The sequence below is a fragment of the Schistocerca piceifrons genome, chromosome 3 (genome assembly GCF_021461385.2).
Source record: "Schistocerca piceifrons isolate TAMUIC-IGC-003096 chromosome 3, iqSchPice1.1, whole genome shotgun sequence".
In the NCBI taxonomy this organism is placed as follows: domain Eukaryota; kingdom Metazoa; phylum Arthropoda; class Insecta; order Orthoptera; family Acrididae; genus Schistocerca; species Schistocerca piceifrons.
The window spans coordinates 264,003,258-264,016,281 of record NC_060140.1 but is presented as its reverse complement, the minus strand read 5'-3'; the positions used below and the strand labels follow the sequence as shown (position 1 = coordinate 264,016,281).

The window sequence follows — 13,024 nt, the reverse complement described above, 5'->3', positions numbered from 1 at the left end:
ATCGGTCAGCATCCACCGGCCCCCTTGCTTGTGGGGGGCACTTCACACCCTGTTGCTCCTGCTCCATCTTCTTCAGGAGCAACACCCTCCCAACCTTCGGGGACATCAGCTCCCCCTTCCCAGCCGGAGAAGCGTAAGACTTCTTCAGCTGCTCTCGCCAGGAAGGGATCCCTTGGGGACCTCCCTTCGCAAGTTCCGACCAGTGGAAAAGCGGACGCCCGCAAGTGGTTGAAACAACCGGCAGTCCCTGGTCGTCGGGCCTCGCGGTCGTCGTCTGTCCCTGAGACTGACCCAGTGAAGCCCATGCAGCCTGAAGCGCCGAAGGCACAGCGTGACAAGCAGAAAAAGAAGAAAGTCCCCAAGACCAACGGTAATGCGGTGGCACCGATCCCGCCGCTTCCTACAAGCTCTGCCTCTGAGGACGAGGTGGAGATTCTGGCGTCCGCTGAGGACCTCGCTCTTGCCGGTCCCGCGGACGCAATGGATGGCATTTGCACGGATGCTCCATCGGAGGCAGCAGGTGACCCAGTGGCGTAATCTGCCTTCCCAGTCCCGTCACGCCTTTCCCAGCCATGGACAACACCATCCTCCAGTGGAACTGCAGCGGTTTCTTCCACCATCTAGCTAAGCTCCGCCATCTTATCAGCCTTCACCCTCTCTTCTGCATTGCTCTCCAGGAAACTTGGTTTCCAGCACTGCGAACCCCCGCCCTCCGTGGCTATCGGGGTTATTATAAGAACCGAGCAGCTTATGAAAGGGTGTCTGGTGGCGTCTGCATATATGTCCTTCACACTCTGCACAGCGAGTCTGTCCTTCTCCAGACGCCTTTAGAGGCTGTCGCTGTACGCGTGTGGACGCCACAGGCTGTTACCGTCTGCAGTCTTTACATTTCACCGGATGGTGATGTCTCGCAGCATGTCCTGGCTGCACTGGTCGCCCAATTGCCGCCACCTTTCTTGCTATTGGGCGCCTTCAACGCTCATAACCCTCTGTGGGGTGGGTCAGTGGCAACAGGTCGAGGCGCCATCGTTGAGCATTTATTGTCGCAGCTCGATCTCTCGCTGTTAAATGATGGTGCCTTCACACACTTCAGTGTGGCGCATGGCACCTACTCCGCCATTGACCTTTCAATCTGTAGCCATAGCCTCTTACCGTCTGTCCAATGGAGTGTGCATGACGACCTGTGTGGTAGTGACCATTTTCCGATCATTTGTCACTACCACAGCGCCACTCTTCTGGGCGCCCTAGCAGATGGGCTATGAATAAGGCTGACTGGGACTTGTTCTCCTCCACTGCCGCTTTTGAGCCTCTCTCTACCGATGACATTGATGCGGTGGTTCAATCGGTCACCACCGGCATCGTTACTGCCGCCGAATCTGCCATTCCCCATTCCTGTGGGTCCCCTCGGCGGAAGGCTGTGCCTTGGTGGTCGCCTGAGATCGCTGAAGCGATTAAAGATCGCCGGCGGGCGCTCCAGCGTCACAAGCGACATCCCTCCCTCGACCACCTTATCGCCTTCAAACGGCTGCGTGCGCGGGCCCGCCTCCTTATCCGCCAAGGCAAGAAGGAGTGCTGGGAGCGGTATGTGTCCACAATTGGCCTCCATGTCACTCCATCGCAGCTCTGGGCCAAGATTCGACGCGTCTACGGCTATCGGCCACCTGTCAGCGTCCCTGCGCTCTCACTGAATGGAGCAGTTTGTACTGACTCCGACGTCATTGCAAATCGCTTCGCAGAGCATTTTGCTATGAGTTCCGCTTCTGCGAATTACCCCCAGGCCTTCCGCTCCATTAAAGAGCGGATGGAACGTCGGAGCCTTTCGTTTCGCACCAACCACCCAGAATCTTACAATGCTCCATTTAGTGAGTGGGAATTTCGCAGTGCCCTCGCTGCTTGCCCTGATACCGCTCCTGGGCCAGATGGCATCCACTGTCAGATGCTGAAACACCTTTCAGTGGACTGCCAGCGGCGCCTTCTCGATCTTTACAACCGTCTTTGGGTCGAGGGGGAGTTTCCGTCGCAATGGCGGGAAGGCATTGTAATCCCCGTTTGGAAACCTGGAAATAACCCTCTGGAGGTGGACAGCTACCGTCCCATTAGCCTCACCAACGTTCTTTGCAAGTTGCTTGAACGGATGGTGAGCCGGCGCTTGCATTGGGTACTGGAGTCTCGGGGCCTTCTGGCTCCATCTCAGGCTGGGTTCCGTAAAGGCCGCTCCGCCACCGACAATCTGGTGAGCCTGGAGTCGGCCATCCGTACTGCCTTTTCCGGCCGTCAGCACCTGGTCGCTGTCTTTTTCGACATGCGGAAGGCGTACGATACGACGTGGCGTCATCACATTCTTTCTACGCTTCATGGATGGGGTCTTCGGGGTCCTCTGCCGATTTTTATCCGCAATTTTCTGTCGTGTCGTACCTTCCGCGTGCAAGTCGCGGCCTCGTATAGTTCCTCCCACGTCCAGGAGAACGGTGTGCCACAGGGTTCCGTTTTAAGTGTCTGTCTGTTTTTAATAGCTATTAACGGTCTTGCTGCGGCCGTGGGAAACTCTGTCTCCGCTTCCCTGTATGCTGACGACTTCTGCATTTATTACAGCTCTCCCGGCATTGCAGCTGTTGAACGTCAGCTACAGGGCGCTATCCGTAGGGCGCAGTCTTGGGCTGTAGCGCATGGGTTTCAGTTTTCGGCAGCCAAGACCTGCGTTATGCATTTCTGCCGGCGACGTACTGTCCACTCGGAGCCGCAGCTTTCTCTTAACGGCGAACTTCTTTCGGTGGTGGAATCACACAGGTTTTTGGGGGTGGTTTTCGATGCCCGGTTGACTTGGCTGCCTCATATCCGGCAGCTCAAACAGACGTGTTAGCGGCATCTCAATGCACTGCGATGTTTGAGCCACACCCGCTGGGGAGCCGACCGCTCTACCCTGTTACGGCTCTACCAGGCGTTAATCCGGTCCCGTCTGGATTATGGGTGCCTGGCATATGGCTCAGCATCCCCGTCTGCGTTGCGGGTGCTGGACCCAATTCTCCACAGCGGGATACGCCTTGCCACTGGTGCTTTCCGCACCAGCCCTGTGGACAGCTTACTCGTGGAGGCAGGTGTCCCTCCACTGCGGTTCCGACGCCAACGTTTGCTAGCCGCTTATGCTGCCCATGTTCTAAGCTCGCCCGGGCATCCTAACTATCGTCTCCTGTTCCCGCCGTCAGTCGTCCATCTGCCGGAACGTCGGCCCCGGTCGGGTTGTCCGATCGCCATACGCGTCAAGGAGCTTCTCTGGGGGCTTGGGTTTTTCCCTATTCCGCCTCCTTTCCAGACGCCTCTGCGTACACCCCCGTGGTGTGTTCCTCGCCCTTGCCTTCGGCTCGACTTGGCACAGGGCTCGAAGGACTCGGTCCCTCCAGAGGCCTTCCGCCGCCGCTTTTATTCCATCCTGGCCACGTATCAGGGCTCTGGCATTGTTTACACCGACGGCTCGATGGTTGCTGGTCGAGTCGGTTATGCGCTCACTCTAGGGGACCATTCCGAACAACGTTCCTTGCCGGCTGGCTGCAGCGTTTACACTGCTGAGCTGGTCGCCATCTTTCGAGCCTTAGAGTATATCCGCTCCTGCTCAGGTGAGTCCTTCGTTATCTGTAGCGATTCCCTGAGCAGTTTACGAGCACTCGACCAGTGTTTTCCTCGTTCCCGTCTGGTGATGGCTATCCATGAGTCCCTGCATACTCTTGTGCGTTGCGGCCGCTCTGCGGTCTTCGTGTGGACCCCAGGCCATGTTGGGATCCCCGGCAACGAGAATGTTGACCGGCTGGCGAAAGAGGCGACTAGTGCACCATCTCTGGACGTTGGCCTCCCGGAGACAGATTTGCGAGCGTTCCTACGCCGCAAAATTCTAGACCTTTGGGACACTGAATGACGCGCCCTGCCTTCACGCAACAAACTTCGGGCCATCAAGGGGGCTACCGGTGTGTGGCGCTCCTCCTTGCGGGTCTCTCGCAAGGAGTCTGTTGTCCTCTGCCGGCTGCGCATTGGGCCCACTCGGCTTACGCACGGCCACTTATTGCGCCGTGAGGACGCGCCTCTATGTCGCTGCGGCTCCGTTTTATCCGTGGTTCATGTTTTATTGGAGTGTCCGTTTTTAGCTGCGCTCAGGCAGTCGTTGGCACTGCCTGACTCGCTCCCTGCCCTTTTAACAGATGACCCGGCTATGGCTGACTTAGTTTTACGTTTTATTCGGGCAGGGGGTTTTTATTCTTTACTCTGAGTGTTTCTGTTTTTATCTTATTGTTTTGTGTTGATTCTGGCCTTTGGCCTCCGGTTTTAAACTGATCTTTTTTAATGTGTTTCCAGTGGTTGGCTTTTCCTTTTTTATTTCTCTGGTCGGCCAACCACCGTCACACTCTGTGTGCTTTTAGTTCGTTTTGTCTTGTCTTTGTCTCAGTTTCTCTTGTCCTGTATCGTCTGTGATCTCTTTTGTTCCTCGTTTTTATTCTCTGTGGGTGTTCTTTGTCTTTGGAAAAAGGGACCGATGACCATAGCAGTCTGGTCCCTTTAATCCCCCAAACCAACCAACCTAGTTTTACGTTTTATTCGGGCAGGGGGTTTTTATTCTTTAATCTGAGTGTTTCTGTTTTTCTCTTCTTGTTTTGTGTTGATTCTGGCCTTTGGCCTCCGGTTTTAAACTGATTTTTTAATGTGTTTCAAGTGGTTGGCTTTTCCTTTCTTATTTCCATGGTCGGCCAACCACCGTCACACTCTGTGTGCTTTTATTTCGTTTTGTCTGGTCTTTGTCTCAGTTTCTCTTGTTCAGTGTCGTCTGTGCTCTATTCTGTTACTCGTATTTTATTCTCTGTGGGTGTTTTTTTAGTACTTGGACAAAGGGACCGATGACCGTAGCAGTCTGGTCCCTTTAATCCCCCCAAACCAACCAACCAACCAATCGAATGCTGGCGTGCAGGGTGCATCTCAAACATGTATTTGCAACTCACCGCGACAATCGTCATTTGTTTTTTCGAGATACTGAAAAATGAAGGGGGCACCCGGGATTGAACCGGGGACCTCTCGATCTGCAGTCGAATGCTCTACGACTGAGCTATACCCCCTTTCACGATCTTTCCGTTCCCATAACTTAAGGAAAAATATTATACTCTGCCTGGCTAAAGACGTCTAATCGAGCAAAATATTGCGTAATCATTATCTCTCAGTTATATATTAGCGTCAAGCGATATAAATATCAAAAATACTAGACACTTCGCGCCTGGAGAAAGTGCCAGTCGGCGCCTTCACCTTAATGTCAGAACGCGAAAATTGCACTATTAGCTTTTTTTCAAGCAAGTTCTGTTCGTCCGTTCTCCGTAATCGTTTGGTATCTGATTAAACTGACATACTCGCCTATGGCTTTCGTAAACGAAAAATTTCACTGCGACCCCGACGTGATTTGAACACGCAACCTTCTGATCTGGAGTCAGACGCGCTACCGTTGCGCCACAGAGTCGACGCTGTTTAGGTCTTGTCATGAATAGGTTCCTCGAACACTTACTGATATAGTACTGATATAGTAGCCTTGTTCCAACACTGTCTATCCTCAGCCTATTTTCAGTATAATGGTGAATTTTATGAATAGATCGATGGGGTAGCCATGGGAAGTCCCCCAAGTCCCGCAATTGCGAATTTATTCATGGAATATTTTGAACATCAAGCATTGCAGTCGGCCAAAAAAAGCCCCTCGAAGTGGTATCGGTATGTGGATGATACCTTTGTAATATGGAATCATGAGGAAGAAGACTTGAATGATTTTCTGGTACACTTAAATAGCATCAACCCAAAGATTAAATTTACTATGGAGAAGGAGAAGAATGGACAACTTAACTTCTTGGATGTATCAGTTATCAAACGGGCGGATGGGACCTTAGGCCATAAGGTCTACAGGAAAGGTACACATACCGATCGCCACCTCCATAAGAACTCAAACCACCACCCTAGGCAAAAGAGGGGGGTCATAAAAACACTAGTGGATAGGGACAATAATATTTGTGAACCAGGCTACTTACAAGAAGAACTAAATCATTTACGAATGGCCTTTGCGTAAAATGGTTATACAAAAAACGAGATTAATCGAGCAATTCACCCAAATAGAAAAATGCCTAAAAATAGGAGACAGCAACAACCATCAGCTAGAAAAGTATTTATTCCGTTCATCCATAATATCACGGATCGCATTGGAAAAGTACTAGCCAAGTTTCAGGTAGAGACCATTTTTAGACCTACTAAGAAAATTAGTGAATGCCTAAGATCAACAAAAGATGCTCGTCACCCCCTAGCCACCCCAGGGGTATATAAAATTCCGTGTAGTTGCGGCAGGGTTTACATAGGAACTACCAAAAGAAGCATCAATACACGGTTGACGGAGCACAAAAGAAACTGTCGCTTGGGACATATCGACAAATCGGCAGTAGCGGAACATGTTTTTAAGGATGGAGATCACGACATAAAATTTGGTGAAACAAGCGTGCTAGCGAGGACGTCGCACTATTATACACGTATGTATAGAGAGGCAATTGAAATCCACAAACATCAATACAATTTTAATCGTAAAGAAGAAGGATTAAAATTGGATAAGATATGGCGGTCGACGTTGCATCAATCACGTGACAATCGATTGCCTGCAATCGAGAGAACAGACGATAGCCAGAGATAGCTGCACATCGACGCCATGTGACGTGTGGTGGCGCCCCCTACGATCTCTATATAAGCGGCGGCCCCAGCTCCTAGCAGCCAGTCGTCGACTCACCTCGGAAGATGTTCTCCGTAGTTGAGAACGAAACGTCAGGGAGAAGAAGTTCTACAGATCGACCACGGCAACTTAGCCCGGAAGAGTTTACTGATAAACTTACTGTACCGTTCAAACCTAAGAAATAATGACAGTAGGATCCACGAGACACTCGTCCCAGATGTACTTGCTCTGGCGGGGGTGTAACTCAGTGGTAGAGTGTCTGCTTCGCATGCAGAAAGTCCTGGGTTCAAATCCCAGCTCCTCCAATTTTTGTTTCTCCGTGCAGCAGTACATGAAAACTTTTGCCTATCACCATATTCTACAAAATTCAGTGTACAAGATTCTTCCCCCAAGCAAGTGGATTTCGTACAGTTCGACCTCATGGCGGGAGGACGATGACCTGCAAGACCCTGGGCTGCGATCCCCCCCCCCATTGAAATGTTGCTCCAAAGCCTTCGGTATGGCGTGCAGGGTGCATCTCAAACATGTATTTGCAACTCACCGCGACAATCGTCATTTGTTCTTTCGAGATACTGAAAAATGAAGTGGGCACCCTGGATTGAACCGGGGACCTCTCGATCTGCAGTCGAATGCTCTACGACTTTTTTTTTTCTTTTTTTTTTTTGGGCCTCCCATCTCCCCTTCTAGCCCTTCCATTCGCTCTCCATCATGCGCCTTCTTCGGCGAGCTTCAGTGCCCCACTTTTGATGTTGTTGTTGTTTTTAATGGGTTATGAAACTAAATTGCCTCTTGAAGACAATGTTAGAAAATTGTAAATAGTAATCCGAATTGATTACGGTGAAAATAACTCTCTCTATAATACTATTGACTGCATTAACAGAACGCAAAATATTCTTCCATTAGAATTTAAACAAAAGTGAGAGAGAAGCAAAAATAAAAAGTAAGATAGGAAATTAAACTTCTTCAGTGATGCACGTCTTTTGCATGAGAATAGTTTTTCCTTACTATTCTTGTGCTGTGGCATGACTCCTGTTACTTCGTGGGAAAACATGCTTTTTCTCCCCCTGCGGGTTCTGGGGTAAGAATAGGCCCGCGGTATTCCTGCCTGTCGTAAGAGGCGACTAAAAGGAGTCTCAAACGTTTCGGCCTTCTGTGATGGTCCCCTCTTGGGTTTGACCTCCTTTTTTCTTCCAAATTTCCGTCGTCAGTGCGTGCCATTTGGGGAAGGACACCTTACGTGGTGTTTTTGTATTGGTCCATCATGCTCCACCATCTTGCATGTTACCTATTGTCGTGTGGTGGGGACTACGCCCAACATCTTCTGGGTGGTCTCCTTCTCGCCTTGTGCGCACTCTTCTTCTTAGCGCCTACGACAACTGTGGACCCTTTAAACACCTAAAATCCAGCACGGTAGCCAGTCCGTTGTGGTGGGGTCGTCATGTACCCTCTTGGTGGTAGCCCCCTGACCACGCAGGGATCGCACTACAGATGCCTGAGCTGTTTCCTCCCCATGCATGCCAAGGAGTATGTGCCCATCTTGTCTGGGGCACGGGGACTCCGGGCAACGGGATATCGGCCAGGTACCCGTTGCTTTGGCTGGGTGGCGCCCTTGGGGAGAGCCCTCGTTCGGAGTAGGTGGCATCTGGGCGGATGTGGCGCAATGAAGCGCAATAAATCACATCAAGCTGGTGGTCGCACGGCCACCAGCGTCTCTAAGCGAGGTAGAGTCGACTTCGATGCTGCGCAGTATGACCCTCAGACGTTCCCCTCGTTGGCTGCGCCATGGGAGGGATGCCGATCTAGTGCCAAGCAGGAGCCTTACGTACCGCAATACCTTGTCTGCAGCAGGACTGATGGTGACTCCTTTCTTCCGACGAAGCCTATGTTTTTTGTGGAACACCTGGAGGATAAGTTTGGGGAAGTGGCGGGGTTGTCAAAAATGAGGAATGGGTCCATCCTCCTCAAGACGTCCTCCCCAGCCCAGTCACGAGCGTTGCTCTTGTGTGATAAGCTGGGTGACGTCCCTGTTACCGTCACTCCCCACAGTAGCTTAAATATGGTCCAGGGGATTATTTACCATCGTGACCTCTTGTTGCAATCCGATGACGAGCTGAGAGCCGACTTGGAACGACGTGGTGTGCATTTTGTCCGTCGTGTCCATCGAGGACCCAAGACAAACAGGGTGGACACCGGTGCCTTTATCTTGGCCTTTGAGGGTGATGTCTTGCCCGAGAAGGTCAAGGTGATGGTTTACCGTTGCGACGTCAAGCCATACGTGCCTCCCCCGATGCGGTGCTTCCAGTGCTGGAAGTTTCGGCATATGTCCTCCCGTTGCCCATCCAGCGCTACATGTCGAGATTGCGGACGCCCCTCTCATCCTGATTCTCCATGTGCACCTCCGCCTGTATGTGTTAACTGTGGGGAGCACCACTCTCCATGCTCGCCGGATTGCCCCGTTCTTCATAAGGAGCGGAAGATCATGGAATTTAAGACCCTGGACCGGCTTACTTATCGAGAGGCTAAACAGAAATATGAAAGGTTGTATCCTGCTTCCCTTCGAACATCTTATGCTGCAGCCACGTTATCGTCGCCCGCACGAGCGACGGTTGTCGCTTCATCTGTGCCGCCTTCAGTGGGCCCTCGGGGCCATGTATCTCTGTCTGCCCCCCTCGTGCCTGGGGGCAAGCCTTCCTCTCTTGCCCCCTTAGCAGTTGGGGGCAAACCCTCTTCTGTCGCTCCCCCCAAGCTTACTTCGGGAGTGACATCTGCTCCACAACCGGGAGGTTCGATTCCTCCCCCTCCTTCTCCGGCGGCGTTGCCTCCGCCGGTTTTTCTCACGCGGAAGGGGTCCCTTGGGGCTCTCCCTTCCTCCGTTTCTTCTCCTTCCCAGCCAGATGTCAGCCAGTGGCTGAAGGTTCCGCCACCTGCTGGTCGTAGGGCTTCTGCGTCGTCGTCAGCCTCCGACGCTCCTTCAGAGAAGCTCTCCCAGCCCTCTCACCCTAAGGGCAGACGCGAGAAGAAGGAACGGAATGTGTCCAAGAAGAAGGACGTTCCGGCGGTTTCAGCACCGCCTGCTGTACATAGTCCTGGCTCCGGGGATGAGGTGGAGATCCTCGCCTCTGCCGCGGATCTCGCCCTCACGGAACCCTTGGGGGCCTCTCCTATGGACTCAGCTGACTCTCCCCCAGTGGCGGCGGTTGGCTCTGAAGCGCTGTCTGCCTCTTAGTCGCATTCACGCCCTCCCAGTCCCTTCCTGCTTCCATTCTCCAATGGAACTGCGGCGGTTATTTCCGCCACCTGCCAGAGCTCCGGATGCTTCTGAGTGATTCCCCTGTTCTCTGCATTGCTCTGCAGGAAACTTGGTTTCCTGCACTGCGGACCCCCGCCCTTCGCGGTTATCGGGGATACTATAAGAACCGTGCTGCCTGTCAACGAGCGTCAGGTGGGGTTTGCCTCTTTGTTCACCACTCTGTCTGTAGCTCGCCAGTACACCTTCAGACGCCTTTAGAGGCAGTTGCTGCCAGGGTTGAGCTCTCGCCGGCTATTACTGTTTGCTCTGTTTACATTCCTCCGGATGGGGAGCTCCCCCGCCATGTCTTGGCTGCGCTGCTGGCTCAACTCCCGCCACCATTGCTGCTTCTGGGCGATTTCAATGCCCACAATCCTCTATGGGGTGGGACTGTCTCCGATGATCGCGGTCGGGCCGTGGAGCATGTGTTGGCTCAGCTCGACCTTAGCCTCTTGAACACCGGTGCTCCCACGCATTTAAGTGTGGCCCATGGCTCGTTCTCGGCCATCGATCTCTCTATTTGCAGCCCTGGCCTTGTCCCATCCCTCCACTGGAGGGTGCATCCTGACCTGTGTGGCAGTGACCATTTTCCCATCTCTTTGTCACTGCCACAGTGTCATCCTTCTGGGCGCTTGCCCCGCTGGGCTCTCCACAGGGCTGACTGGCCAGCTTTTACTTCCGCTGTAACCATTGCGTCTCCCCCACAGGGTGACATTGACGAGGTGGTCCGTGTTTTCACCACGTCCATCATTTCGGCGGCCGAGGCTGCCATCCCCCGTTCCTCTGGCCTCCCTCGGCGGAAGGCTGTCCCCTGGTGGTCGCCGGAGATTGCTGAGGCTATTCGCGACCGTAGGCGGGCTCTCCAGCGTCATAGGCGGCACCCGTCTCTGGAGACCCTCATCGCCTTTAAGAGGCTCCGTGCCTTCGCCCGTCGTCTTATTGCACGGCGTAAGCAGGAGTGCTGGGAGAGGTACGTCTCCTCCCTGGGCTCCCGTGTCTCGTCCTCGCACGTGTGGTCCCGGATCCGGCGGATTTATGGCTCCCAGACCCCTATGGGTGTCCCTGGGCTCTCCTTGGACGGCGCTGTCTGCACGGACGCTGCCGCCATTGCTGAACGGCTAGCCGCGCACTTTGCTCAGAGCTCTGCGACTGCATCCTATCCCCCTGCCTTTCGCTCTCTAAAGGAGCGAGCCGAGCGGACGCCGTTCTCTTTCCACACGCGTCGTTCTGAAACATACAATGCTCCTTTCAGCGAGAGGGAATTCCTCGCCGCCCTCGCCGATTGCCCTGATACAGCACCAGGCCCAGACTGCATCCACGCGCAGATGCTGAAGCATCTCTCCAGGGACTGCCAGAGACACATTCTCGCGATATTTAATCGCATTTGGAGCGAAGGCGTGTTCCCGTCGCAATGGCGCGGGAGGGCGTTATTGTCCCCATCTTGAAACCCGGTGCGGACCCACTGGCGGTGGACAGCTATCGTCCCATTACCCTCACCAACGTTTTGTGCAAATTGCTCGAACGTATGGTGGGGCGGCGTTTGTGTTGGGTCCTTGAGTCGCGCGGTCTCCTCGCTCCATCCCAGGGTGGCTTCCGTCGGGGCCGGTCTGCAGTGGACAATTTGGTGCGGCTGGAATCTGCTGTCCGTACGGCTTTTGCCCGACGTCAGCATCTTGTTGCTGTATTTTTCGATCTGCGGAAGGCGTATGACACCACATGGAGGCATCACATCCTCGCCACGTTGCATGGGTGGGGTCTTCGTGGTCGGCTCCCGGCTTTTCTTCAAAGCTTTTTTATTGCGCCGCTCTTTCCGGGTGCAAGTCGGTGCCACCTCTAGTTCCTCTTATATACAGGAAAATGGGGTCCCGCAGGGCTCGGTGTTGAGCGTCTCCTTATTTTTAGTGGCCATTAATGGTCTGGCAGCAGCAGTGGGGTCGTCGGTGTCTCCTTCTTTGTATGCCGACGACTTCTGCATCTCATTTAGCTCCACGACTACGGGGCCCCCAGGGGCTCAGCATTCGTTTGCTGGGTACGGGCTTGGCGACCCCGGGGTTCCTGAGCTGGGGACTGGTAAGCGCCGCCAGTCCCCTGTCACCGTAACCTCTAAGCATACTTCAACGACCACCGTGCGGCGCGGCGGTGGAATGTTGTGTGTCTCAGGGAATGGGAATCTTGGCTTGACCGCCCGGATCGCGAGGATGGAATAAACCTCTATAAAAAAACCCTCAATCTCAAGGTGTGCTGCGCGCTGATGAGATGCATGGCTGTTGAGGTGGAACAGTCGATAGCGGGCAACCTCTGGGGAACCTGCCGCACCTCAGTTGTATAAGGCTTACCTAGGCACGCGGGGCTCTGTCTAGGTGGACTTCTAGTTCCCTAGCTGCTCGTGGGACCGAGATGGATCCTTCGAAATTCTCTTTTCTTCCTCCCAGCGGAAAGGGTGGGCCGCTGGCAGGTTCTAACACTCAGTCTCTTAAGAGGGCCCGTGCAGTCAGTCCCCCTGACTCCGGCGCTTCTTTGAAAAGTCCAGTCTTAGGTAACAGAATGCATTCTGGTAATCCGAATGTGTTTCTCATTGTGAAACGGAAGGAGGGTAGTTTCGAGAAGGTTTCGCCCTTCTATATACAAAAGGGATTGGAGGGAATCTGTGGCTCCTTAAAATCTGTGAAGCGCTTACGTAATGGGACCTTGCTAGTGGAAACTTCCACTTCCCAGCAAGCAACTAACCTCCAATCTGCTAAATGCCTTGGAGAGTATGCCATAGACACCGAACTGCACAGCACCTTGAACTATAGCAAAGGTGTTGTGACATGCCGGGATCTAGCTGATATTCCCAAGGAAGAACTGCAACGTGAGTGGGCTCTGGAAGGTATCGTTGATGTCCAACACATCATGAAGAGGGTTGATGGCACTCTTGTCAAATCCGACTCCTTTATTCTGACCTTCAGTAGCACCACAATTCCTGAACATGTTAAAGCTGGCTTCCTTCGCCTTAGTGTGAGGCCTTATTT

The 13,024-nt window shown here is 53.2% G+C and overlaps 3 non-coding genes across 3 annotated transcripts; 1 reads left to right on the top strand and 2 right to left on the bottom strand.

The window, feature by feature from the left end:
• Window positions 1–5,021: 5,021 nt before the first annotated feature.
• On the bottom strand, window positions 5,022–5,093 carry Trnac-gca. Its single transcript has one exon. It is a non-coding gene; the product is annotated as a tRNA-Cys (tRNA).
• A 320-nt stretch (window positions 5,094–5,413) lies between these two features.
• Window positions 5,414–5,485, bottom strand: Trnaw-cca. The gene has a single exon. It is a non-coding gene; the product is annotated as a tRNA-Trp (tRNA).
• Window positions 5,486–6,957: 1,472 nt separating this feature from the next.
• Trnaa-cgc lies at window positions 6,958–7,029 on the top strand. Its single transcript has one exon. It is a non-coding gene; the product is annotated as a tRNA-Ala (tRNA).
• Window positions 7,030–13,024: the final 5,995 nt, after the last annotated feature.